Source organism: Dendrobates tinctorius, unplaced genomic scaffold (assembly GCF_039654945.1).
Source record: "Dendrobates tinctorius isolate UK_male_01 unplaced genomic scaffold, ASM3965494v1 ptg000226l, whole genome shotgun sequence".
Lineage (NCBI taxonomy): Eukaryota > Metazoa > Chordata > Amphibia > Anura > Dendrobatidae > Dendrobates > Dendrobates tinctorius.
In genome coordinates this window covers 4,197,622-4,210,416 of record NW_027361893.1, presented here as the reverse complement: position 1 = coordinate 4,210,416, position 12,795 = coordinate 4,197,622, and the positions used below count along the sequence as shown (strand labels likewise).

At 44.1% G+C, this 12,795-nt stretch overlaps 1 protein-coding gene across 2 annotated transcripts in view; it reads left to right on the top strand.

Moving 5' to 3' along the window:
• LOC141059241 (uncharacterized) overlaps nucleotides 1–12,795 on the top strand; it is a 464,918-nt gene that overhangs the window by 299,478 nt on the left and 152,645 nt on the right. The window lies entirely within an intron of this gene.

The window sequence follows — 12,795 nt, the reverse complement described above, 5'->3', positions numbered from 1 at the left end:
ATGTCTCGGTCTATTTCTCCATGGAGGAGTGGGAGTATTTAGAAGGTCACAAAGATCTGTACAAGGACGTCATGATGGAGGTTCCCCAGCCCCTCACATCACCAGGTAATAGACAGGACTAAATACACACGGCCTATAATTATCTGTATGTAAAGAATGAATTCAGTCCTTGTATGTGTTTCCTCCAGATCTATCCAGTAAGATGACAACACCAGAGAGATGTCCCCGTCCTCTTCTTCCAAAGGACTGTAAACAAGAAGATCCCAATGCTCCTCAGGATCATCAGGTAGATGGAGAGAAGGTGTCATGAGATCTCCCCTATGATGTGTAGACGGCTGTGAAGGTCTTGTGCTCAGTCTTGTTTTATCCACCAGTATTATATGTTTTATACTTGTGTAATGAGAACGGTGGAGATGGCAGGATTAGAGCTGATCATAGATGTGACTTCTCCATCTGTCTGTGACTTTTACAATATTTGTTTCAGGGTGAAGATCTGACCCATATTAATACTACAGAGACATATGTGAGGGGTGATGAATGGTGTAAAGAGGAGATTCCCACATATGACTACCCAGGTGAGTAGTAACCACTAAATGCAGAGAAGTCACAGATTCTTCTCAGTCACCGGCTGTGGCCGCTTTATCTGGATGTAGTCTGGCTGTATCACAATCGTGTGATCACTATTTTGCCTCTAGACCACAATATTCTCCTCCATCCAAAACTGTTCAAATGATTTTGAGCTTTAAAAGCCCTTTTCTATACATGTATAGTCTGGAGGATCCACCTACCCCCTAAAATTAGGAGACGCTGACCGTAACCTGCCCAGGTTTAAAAACTGCAAAGCCAAATGACAGCGAACGTAGAATGTGCTGACAAGTTAGAAAATCCAAGGAACAATAGAAGAAAAAACGTAGCACTCACCAGCATAAATCAGTTCCAATAGTCCTTTATTCACATAAGTGCCATGGATAGCAATTGGACAAGCAGGACTTGTGAGACGTGCGGGGAAGAGAGGACGACGACCTTTTCGCGATTACTCGATTCTAGGCGTCCAGGTGCAATAATGAACCTCAGGTCAATTCCTTTATAGAGATCAAGACCTTAACAAGCTGTGCAAACTTACACCGACATTCACAAATATAACAATACATAAAACCATATCATGATTGCTACTATGTGCAGCATGTCAATTCTTTGTGCGGATCCGCAGCGTTTTGACACCTGCTCCATTATAGGAATCTGCAGGTGTCAAAACGCAGGGGAAATCCACACAAAATCTGCACTAAATTCGCAGGTAAAACACAGGTCATTTTACCTGCGGATTTAGCCAAATCGGCGCTGAAAAATCCGCAGGGTAAGCCGCAACGTGTGCACATACTCTTAGGCAGCTTCTAGTTTCCCATGGAGACTATTGAAGCATGCCAAAAGTTAAAAAAAAGTTTTTAAAAATTTAAAAAATAAAGTTTAAATCACCCCCCTTTCACCCTATTCAAAGTAAAAAAATCAAACACACACATATTTGATATTGCCGCATTCAGAGTCACCCGATATATCAATATAAAAAAAATAACCTTATCGCTAAACGGCGTAGCAAGAAAAAAAAGCCAAAAAGCCAGAATTATGTTTTTTTGGTCGCAACGACGTTGCATTAAAATGCAATAACTGGTGATCAAAAGATCATATCTGCACCAAAATGGTATCATTAAAAATGTCAGCTCGGTGCACAAAAAAAATCAGCCCTCCCCAACCCAAGATCACGAAAAATGGAGAAGTTACAGGTATCGGAAAATGGCGCAATTTATTTTTTTAACAAAGTTTGGAATTCTTTTTTCACCACTTAAATATAAAAGAACCTAGACATGTTTGGTGACTATTAGTGATGAGCAAGTGTACTCGTTGCTCGGGTTTTCCCGAGCATGCTCTGGTGTCCTCCGAGTATTTTAGCGTGCTCAGAGATTTAGTTTCTGTCGACGCAGCTGCATGATTTGCGGCTGCTGGACAGCCTGAATACATGTGAGGAATGCCTGTTTGTTAGGGAATCTCCACATGTATTCAGGCTGTCCAGCAGCCGCAAATCATGCAGCTGAGGCGACGAAAACTAAATCTCTGAGCACGCCAAAATACTTGGAGGACTCCTGAGCATGCTCGGGAAAACCCAAGCAACGAGTATACTCGCTCATCACTAGTGTCTATTAATTCGTAATAACCTGGAAAATCCATAATGGCAGGTCAGTTTTAGTATTTAGTGAACATAGTAAAAAGGCTAAGCAAAAAACTACTGTGGGATTGCACGTTTTTTGCAATTTCACCGCACTTGCAATTTTCTTTCCCGTTTTCCAGTATACGATATGTTAAAATCAATGCCTCTGTTCAAAAGTACAACTCAACCAACAAAAAATAAGCCCTCACATGACCATATTTACCAAAAAATAAAAAAGTTTTGCCTCTGGGAAGTATGGGAACGAAAAATGAAAATGCAAAATCAAAAATAGCTCTGGTCGTTAAGGGGTTAAAAAAAGTCTCCATTGCCTCTTCCAAATGCTTGAGATGTTAATTTATCACACGTCAGCTCTGCACTATTAGGCTATGTGCACACAATGCGTTTTTGCTGCATTTTTTTACTCGCTGTGATGTACCAACTAGTGGTATTCTCAGAGACAGGTGTGTATCGCACAGACAGAGGTTGCTGGGTTTTGTAGTCCCACAAGCCTGTATCTTTAGTAAAGGTCTGGATTTAGGGTTATCCAGAAGTGACCGGAGGAAGTTATGCGTCTTTCCAACGTACTGACCTGACATCACCTTAAGTGTATCACTGCATGACTGGTGGTGATGTGGTAGCTAAAAACAGTGAAGCTGACACCAAGTTAGAGAGCGAATTGGGGTTCACCATACTGTGGGGTGTGACACAGACTCTGGGGGTGACTGTGACTCTAAGAAAGGAATGCAGTACAGTAATGAAGGGCCCAACAAGGATGGCAAATCCTCCCATCACCAAAGGAGCAAGTACCACAAGGAAGCTGCCCAAGTGACCCATGCTGATAATAGAATGTGGTGTTCCATCTGTGGGTTCTCTTCCAGACACGGAGGAGATCAGGAAGGAGATGAAGTGTCGTTGCCAGTAGCAACCGTTGGGGCTGAGACAGATATTGTGCTGTCAGAGGAACTGACACAGTGTAGCGCCCATGCGCCACAAGAGGAAGCAGGGAGATGGAACCAGCCAAGAAGATGGTGTGGGTGTCCTCTCCGACTTCTGCGCAAGCAGCTGATGGTCTGTCAATGGGTGGCATTATGGGAGAATAAATCCCAGTAAGTGCTGGTGGAGTAGGAGTCCGTGATGCTCAGGAAGAGCAGATCACTGGTGGATCCACCTCTAGGGGGGAGCGAAGGCCTTCGAAGGTGACACGGCTGAGACCCAAGAGAGGGCTGAAGATGACACTGCTGAGACCCAGGTGAAGGCCGAGGGTGCTGAAATGGAGGAAGCCACCAAAGAATTGAGGCCTGAAGCAGGTACCTCGTTGAGTGATGGAAGCTCACCCAGTCCAGAAGGTGGAAGAAGCGAGCTAAGGAGGCTCAAGAAGACTATACAAGCTCATTTAAAGCAGGCGAAGCTGCGGTCGCCTGGCAAAAAGGAGCCCTGAAGAAAATGGAGCTACAGGTGTCTGTTCTGGCCAAGCTTCTCAAAGAGGTGGAAGTTCAGAGAGAGGCGATGCTGGAAACTGAGCCGACGATCATCTCGGTGCAGTGGAGAAGGGTGAGAATCTATTGTTCAAGTGCCTTGTAGAGGTTTCGGAAGACCTGAGGGAAGAGTGTGCCAGAGATTCAGTGCATGACGGTCTTAAGAAAGCCGTGGAAGCCTGTAGTGTGTACTGGTCCCCAGAAGCTAAACAGAGAATATGTGTGTGTGTTGGCGGAGAATATCTGCATGTGTGTGTGTGTACCCAGGCGTCGTCTGATGGGACTACTACTCCCATCCGGCTATGTCTTTTGTCACATATAACAAAGACAGCAGGAGCCGATGATGGGAGAATAGTCTCATCATCCAGCGCCTGTGTTCAATTGTATATCAAAACATTTACATATTTACATACAAAATATATACTCGCCGAACGCCTAATCCCCGATGTCCGCGTCTCCTGCAAACAATCAAAAATAGTAAACCAACATATACTCCCTGTCCTCCGTAGTCCATTTAATACGTAGTGTCCCATGGCGATCTCACGGGAGATATGACTGCTCTACACAGCCGCAGGCAATACACTGACAGGAGATAATTGCTCCCGCAGTGTATCACTGAGCCGCCGTGAGAGTTCACCGGAGATCATCAGCTGATCAGCTCCGATGCGCTCACGGCATCGCTGCATGGGAAAGTTCTCACACAGTGGTAGTGCCGTGAGAGCACCGGAGCTGATGAACTCCAGTGAACTTTCACGGCAGCGCAATGATACACTGCGGGAGCGATTTACCTCCTGCCAGTTTATCGCCAGAGGCCGGGTAGAGCAGTCACATCTTTTGATATGACTTCTACACATGAGATTGCCGTGGGACACTCTTTATTAAATGAACTACAGCAGACAGGATAGTATTGTATTTTGCTTTATTATTTTTTGATTGTCGGGGTGAGTGAGTCGGGGATTAGTGTTATGAATGAGTCACCGTAGGAGGCAAAAACAGAAATACTAGCTAAGTCCAGAAAAGTTGGCAGCTATCGGATTGCAGACCCCTGAACCTATCAACAACAACTAGCAGTTGCTGTGGGGGGGTTCCTACGGTGCCCTAGACCCCTCGATCACAGCCGGAGAACTAAATAGCCTAAAGACAGAAAGGGAAATCTAAACTGCCCCAGAGCAGACCCCAAAGCAATAGGCAGCCCCCAACATATAATGACAGTGAAGCAAGATGAAAAAACACTCACACAGATAGAAAGATAGGCTGAGCAAATGATGGGGCCCAAGCTAACTAAATAGGACAGGATAGAAAAGCTGCTGTCTGCAATCCGCCAAAACCCTATCAAAACAAGAGCCAACAGACTGATAGGGAAAAAAACCCTGAAGACGCTAGGCTTCAAAAAGACTATATCAGTACTCAGGTATTTTCTGAAGACAGAGCAAAAAGGAATTCAGCTCACCCCAGTGGGGAATGGCAGAATTCCAGAAAAACAAGGCAAAACAAAACCAAAACACAAATGCAAAAAGCAGAGCAGAAAACTTAGCTTTTGTGGAGCAGGAATCAGACTGGTCTCCTAGAATCCCTCTGAGAAATCACCAGCAAGGCAGAAGGGCGTCAGCTGCCTTATATCCAGTCAGCAATTCCAGTCACCCAGTCATCATCATCCTGCTCAGGTGCTTGGTAATCAGCCTCACTACCTTCCTTCACCAGAAGAGGGAGTTCATCAGACCTCAATGGTGAAGGGGAAAATGAACTCACAACAGTACCTCCCTCTTGAGGAGGGGTCACCGAACCCTCATCCACGCCACCAGGGCGATCAGGGTGAGCCCGATGAAAGGCACGCACCAATCTTTTGGCATGAATATCAGAGGCAGAGACCCAGGAATTATCCTCCTGACCATAACCCTTCCACTTAACCAAATACTGGAGTCTCAGTCTAGCCAGACGGGAATCCAGTATCTTCTCTACCTCATATTCCATGTTACCTTCAACCAATACAGGGTCCGGAGGTGCCACCCCAGGAATAACTTGTTCAACAAACCTCTTCAACAAGGACTTATGAAACACATTATGGATTTTAAATGTGACAGGAAGAGCCAAACGAAAAGAGACTGGATTAATAATCTCCAAAATCTTGTAAGGTCCAATAAATCTAGGCTTAAACTTAGGAGAAGCCACCTTCATAGCGATATTTTTTGATGATAACCAAACCATATCACCAACCTTAAACTGGGGACTAATGGTCCTATGTCGGTTGGAAAACCGCTGGGCCTTTTCCTGGGAGAGAGAGAACTTATCCACCACTTGGTCCCAGATCTGGTGCATTCTCTCCACCACAGTGTCAACACCTGGGCAGGCAGAAGGCTCCACCTGCCCTGAAGAAAATCGAGGATGAAACCCAAAGTTACAAAAAAAGGTGACATCAAAGTGGCAGAACTAGCTCTATTATTTAAAGCAAATTCGGCCAAGGGCAAACATGAAACCCAATCATCTTGATCAGCGGAAATAAAACATCTCAAATACGACTCCAAGGTCTGGTTTGTTCTCTCCGTCTGCCCATTGGTCTGAGGGTGAAAAGCAGAGGAGAAGGACAACTGAATTCCCAGCTTGGAACAGAAAGTCCTCCAAAATCTAGACACAAACTGAACTCCTCTGTCAGATACAATGTTCTCAGGAATCCCGTGCAAGCGAACCACCTGTTGCAAAAACAGGGGCACCAACTCAGAGGAAGATGGCAACTTAGGGAGTGGTACAAGATGAACCATCTTAGAGAACCTATCACAAATTACCCAAATAACAGTCATTCTCTGAGAGACAGGCATATCAGAGATGAAATCCATTGAAATATGGGTCCATGGCCTCCTGGGGACCGGCAAAGGCATCAACAACCCACTAGAGCGAGAACAAGGTTTAGACTGGGAGCAAGTCCCACAGGACTGCACAAAATTCCTGACATCACGAGACAAGGCGGGCCACCAAAAAGACCGACTCACCAGATCTCTAGTACCAAAAATACCTGGATGACCAGCCAATGCAGAGCAATGAACCTCAGACATCACTCTCTTCTTCCACTGGTCAGGACCATACAACTTTCCACTGGGATCACGCTCAGGTTTGTCCTCCTGGAACTTTTCCAGAGCACGTCTCAAATCGGGCGAGATGGCAGAAAGTACTACCCCTTCGCCTAAGATGGTAGCAGGCTTGGTCACCACAGGAGAATCAGCAAAGAAGCTCCTAGAGAGAGCGTCAGCCTTGACATTCTTAGTGCCAGGAAGAAAAGAGACCACAAAATCAAAACGTGTAAAAAAACAAGGCCCACCTAGCCTGTCTAGGGTTCAAGCGTTTGGCCGACTCCAGGTAAATCAAATTCTTGTGGTCAGTGAGGACCACGACTTGATGTTTAGCTCCCTCCAACCAATGTCTCCACTCCTCAAATGCCCATTTCATGGCTAACAGTTCCCGATTCCCCACATCATAGTTATAATAATAATAATAATTTTTATTTATATAGCGCCAACATATTCCGCAGCACTTTACAATTAAGCGGGGACATGTACAGACAATAAATTCAATACAAGTTAAGACAATTCAAACAGTGACATTAGGAGTGAGGTCCCTGCTCGCAAGCTTACAATCTACAACGGGAAAAGAAAGCACAGGGATTCATTTTAGATGTTACAGGATCCTTTTGGGACAAAACAGCTCCTGCACCAATCTCAGAAGCGTCCACCTCTACCTGGAATGGGAGTGAGACATCAGGTTGCCACAAAACCGGGACAGAAGTGAATCTTCGCTTCAGCTCCTGAAAGGAAGAAACAGCCTCCGGAGACCAATTCAACACATCATCACCCTTCTTAGTCAGATCAGTCAATGGCTTGGCAATACTAGAAAATTTTGCTATAAATTTCCGCTAAAAATTAGCAAAACCCAAAAACTTCTGGAGGGCCTTCAAAGAAGTGGGCTGAACCCAATCATAAATGGCCTGTACCTTGGCCGGGTCCATTTCAATAGTTGACGGAGACAAAATAAATCCCAAAAATGAAATCCTCTGTACCCCAAAAAGGCATTTCGATCCTTTGACATACAGGGAATTCTCCCTCAAGATCCGGAACACAGTCCGAACATGTTCCACATGAGAATCCCAATCCTTGGAGAAGATCAAAATATCATCCAGATAGATTATCAAAAATGTATCCACAAAGTCCCGGAAAATGTCGTTCATGAAGCACTGGAAGACAGAAGGGGCATTAGTGAGCCCAAAAGGCATCCCCAGGTATTCAAAATGTCCCTCCAGAGTATTAAACGCCGTCTTCCATTCATCCCCATGCTTAATGCGGATAAGATTATACGCCCCCTGAGGTCAAGCCTGGTAAACCAGCAAGCACCTTTAACTCTGGAGAATAGATCCAAAATCAGGGGTAGCGGATACTGATATTTAATAGTAATTTTGTTGAGGGCACGATAATCAATACAAGGCCTTAATGAACCATCCATTTTGGCCACGAAAAAAAAAATGACACCTAAGGGTGAAGAGGATGGTCTAATATGAACCTTCTCCAACGCCTCCTTAATATAGGATTGCATAGCCTCGTGCTCGGGTACAGATAAATTGAAGAGCCGACCCTTGGGAAATTTACACCCCGGGATCAGTTCAATTGCACAGTCATAACTCCTATGAGGAGGCAAAGACGCAGACTCATTCTCACTAAATACATCATAAAAGTCCGCCAAATAGTCAGGAACATCATGCGACTGAGGAGAGGTGGAAAAAAACGGAGCCTCACTAAGGGCACACCGACAACCCCAACTCACCACAGACACAGATTTCCAATCCAAAACTGGATTATGAATTTGCAACCAGGGAAACCCCAGAACAATGGTATCATGCAAATTATGCATCACCAAAAATCTGCAATTTTCTTGATGGTCTGGGGCGACCCGCATTACCACCTGGGTCCAAAACTGAGGTTTATTTTTCGCCAAAGGAGTAGCATCAATCCCCCTCAAAGGGATAGGCGTCCGCAGAGGTGTCATCGGAAATCCACAACGTTTAGCAAAATCCAAGTCCATTAGGTTCAGGGCTGCTCCCGAATCCACAAAAGCCTTGGCGGAAAATGTGGGTGGACAGGGAGCAGATCAGAGTAATTTCCAGAAGAAACTTAGGTTGAACACCACCCACAGAAAACGTGTGTGCAAAACGTTTCTCTCGTTTAGGACAGACAGAAATAATATGCGAGGCATCTCCACAAAAAAACACAGCTTATTACGCCTTCTGAACTCCTGACATTGCTCCCTGGACAAAACTCTATCACATTGCATAGGTTCAGACACTTGTTCAACAGGTGGCAAAACCTCTCGTGCAGTCCTGCGTTCACGTAAACGCCGATCAACCTGAATGGCTAATGACATAGAATCGTCAAGACCAGAGGGAACAAGAAATCCCACCATAGTATCTTTTACGGCTTCTGGCAAACCCTTCTGAAAGAGAGCTGCCAAGGCATTATCATTCCAGGTAGTAAGGAGCGCCCACTTTTGGAATTTTTGACAGTACAATTCTGCAGAATCTCGACCCTGGCTCAATGCCAACAGGGTCTTTTCAGCCTGATCAATAGCATTAGGTTCGTCTTACAACAACCCCAAGGCTTGAAAAAATGCGTTCACATTAGTCAGAATAGGATCATCTGGTTTCAAAGAAAACGCCCAATCCTGGGGATCGCCACGCAGCAAAGAGATGACAATTTTAACCCGCAGTGCGGAGCTCCCTGACGAGTTAGGCTTTAAGGCAAAAAATAATTTACAATTATTTTTGAAATTCAAAAATTTAGACCGATCCCCAAAAAATACATCAGGAGTAGGGATCTTTGGTTCAGCAGCATGTGAATGAGCAAGGTAGGCGGAAATTCCCCGCACTTCCGCAGCGAGCTGCTCCACACGATCAGACAATTGCTTTATCTCCATTGAGAGAAAAAAAATTCCCCCTACGGCCTCAGAGATATAGAGGAAAAAATATACACACTTTTTTTTTTTTTTTTTACAATTCTTTCCTGCTATTGAGTACCCTAGGATCTGCGGTATGGCTGGTGATTCTGTTATGAATGAGTCACCGTAGGAGGCAAAAACAGAAATACTAGCTAAGTCCAGAAAACCAGAGAAGTTGGCAGCTATCGGATTGCAGACCCCTGAACCTATCAACAACTAGCAGTAGCCGTGGGGGGGTTCCTACGGTGCCCTAGACCCCTCAATCACAGCCGGAGAACTAAATAGCCTAAAGACAGAAAGGGAAATCTAAACTGCCCCAGAGCAGACCCCAAAGCAATAGGCAGCCCCCAACATATAATGACGGTGAAGCAAGATGAAAAAACACTCACACAGATAGAAAGATAGGCTGAGCAAATGATGGGGCCCAAGCTAACTAAATAGGACAGGATAGAAAAGCTGTTGTCTGCAATCCGCCAAAACCCTATCAAAACAAGAGCCAACAGACTGATAGGGAAAAAAACCCTGAAGACGCTAGGCTTCAAAAAGACTATATCAGTACTCAGGTATTTTCTGAAGACAGAGCAAAAAGGAATTCAGCTCACCCCAGCAGGGAATGGCAGAATTCCAGAAAAACAAGGCAAAACAAAACCAAAACACAAATGCAAAAAGCAGAGCAGAAAACTTAGCTTTTGAGGAGCAGGAATCAGACTGGTCTCCTGGAATCCCTCTGAGAAATCACCAGCAAGGCAGAAGGGCGTCGGCTGCCTTATATCCAGTCAGCAATTCCAGTCACCCAGTCATCATCATCCTGCTCAGGTGCATGGTAGTCAGCCTCACTACCTTCCTTCACCAGAAGAGGGAGTTCATCAGACCTCAATGGTGAAGGGGAAAATGAACTCACAACAGATTAGGCATTCAGTAAGTATGGTACATTTTGATTCAGTAAAGGAGTCTGTTATTATTTCAAATAAAGGACTTTGTTCTGGGTGTCTGTGTTTTATACAATATCACTATGGGTTTAGTAATGGATAGATGTCTTATAGACGCCTCTCCATTACTAACCTGTGGGCTTGATGTCACCTGACAATACAAAGGTGCTATAGGGCAAGTGGGAAGAGCGAGAATTGGCACATCTATATATGCACCATTTCTGAGGCGGCTGAGAGCTGATGGTTTTAGCCTGGGGGATGCCAATATCCATGGCCCCTTCCCAGGCTATTAATATCAGCCCACAGCTGTCTGCCTAGCCTTTGCTAGTTCGATTTTATAGGGGGACCCCATGTCAATATTTTTTCTGGGGTTCCCCTGTAAACTAGCCAGTAAAGGCTAAGCAAACAGCTGTGAGCTGATATTAATAGCCTGGGATCCTTTGGCTATTGGCTCCTTCCCAGAATATTAACATCAGCTGTCGGCTTTCCCTCTGCTGGTTATGAAAATTATGCGGGAGCACACGCAATTTTTTTAAATTTTTTTGAAAAATAAACATTGCATTTCACGCAGATTTCTGTCAATTGCTTTTTTGTTACAGCATATGTAGGCTAATTATGTTAATGCTTCTACATAGGCTGGTGTGTGTGTCTTTATTTAATATTAATGAGGGTATCTGGCTGAAAATGTTGAATAAGGAAATTACATCACAATTATTATTTTTTAATATATCTTTATTTAGCTCTATAGATTTACAAAAACGCATAAAAAAGCCCGTATTGTCAGCTGCGTTTTTCTGCCAAGAGATGCAGAAACCTTGCAGAAATTTCTGCAAGCAAATACGCAACGTGCGCACACAGCCTTATAAATAGTTCTATTTAAAAGTATATTTCTTGTTGAAATTGTGATAGAAAATATTGGCCTTTATGATAGTTTATATTGCTAAGAGCCACTGAGACCCATACTCTAATTACCACCAAGAGGTTTTACCATTAATTACTCATTTTTTTTATACTGAAAAAGACTGTTCAGCTTGATTATTTCAATAGATGTGTTATTGTCTATAGTCACAGTTTTGCACATCATCCTTTAACTTCTTTTAACCCGCTACATTTGGACTTATACACAGACCCCTAGGCTTGGGCCACGTTGATACTTGCTTTTCTGTAGTATCAGATGGCAAGAAGAATAGTCAGGTAGTCTGACTACAACTGGGAGGGCAGAGAAAATCTAAAATCAGAAGATGCTGGGAGCTGAGTACAGAGGACTGAACCAGAGGAGAACAAGCCTGTATCTCGCAGCTTTCAGCAATATGCTTCAAGCTTTAGTAGGGTGAGGTGCTTTCCGGTTGGCTGAAGTAGGGAGCAGATTACTCTAGCTGGACAGCGTACACGCCTAAAATGCCAGAATAGATGGTATCACAGGGCGTAGGCACCTTAATCTTAGTGGCAGGACAGAGTCTGCACCCCCAGAGCTTCTGGTTCTCATGTCTCCTCCATTACCATCACCGCCTACAAAATGAATAAGCAGACGTCATAGGAGCAGATCCCGGAGGAGATGGGACACAGCATTTGTAGAAGCCCTAATATGACAAAAGGTCAGAAAACCAGAGAAGTAGAAATGCCCATAACGTGACTCCATTTTGGACATTTTAACCCTCAGTGAATTAATCTATAGGAGTAGTGACAATTTTGACTCCACAGCCACTTTCCAGTAATTAGCGCGCAGTGGATGTTGGACAGTGAAAATTGAAAATATACCATTCTATTACCCAACACATAGTGCCCAGATTGTGCTCCAGGAGACACACACACCATAAATTAAGTGGGTTCTTCTCGCTATAGTAATGCCAAATACATGGATGCTATATTTGGTTCGGGCACACTGCAAGGCTCAGAAGTGTGGGGTAAATTTGACTTTAGGAGAGCGGATTTTGCTAGATTGGTTTATGGAAGCCATGTCGCTTTTCAAGCCACTAATAATGTAGAAATCTCTGTTTCTCCATTGAGAGATGATGGACCTGAGTGGGGACTTGGTTTTTATAAGATGAGTAGAACTTTTTGTATTTTTTTTCTACATAACTTTGGTGGCTTTTTATTCCATATTTGGGAGGCAGAATCAACAAATAGTTGAACATCACACTCCACTGGTTCATACCATAAGGTTTTCTATTAGACTGTGAACTGTCATTTTTTCGTGAATAATTCAAATTTTTTTACATAA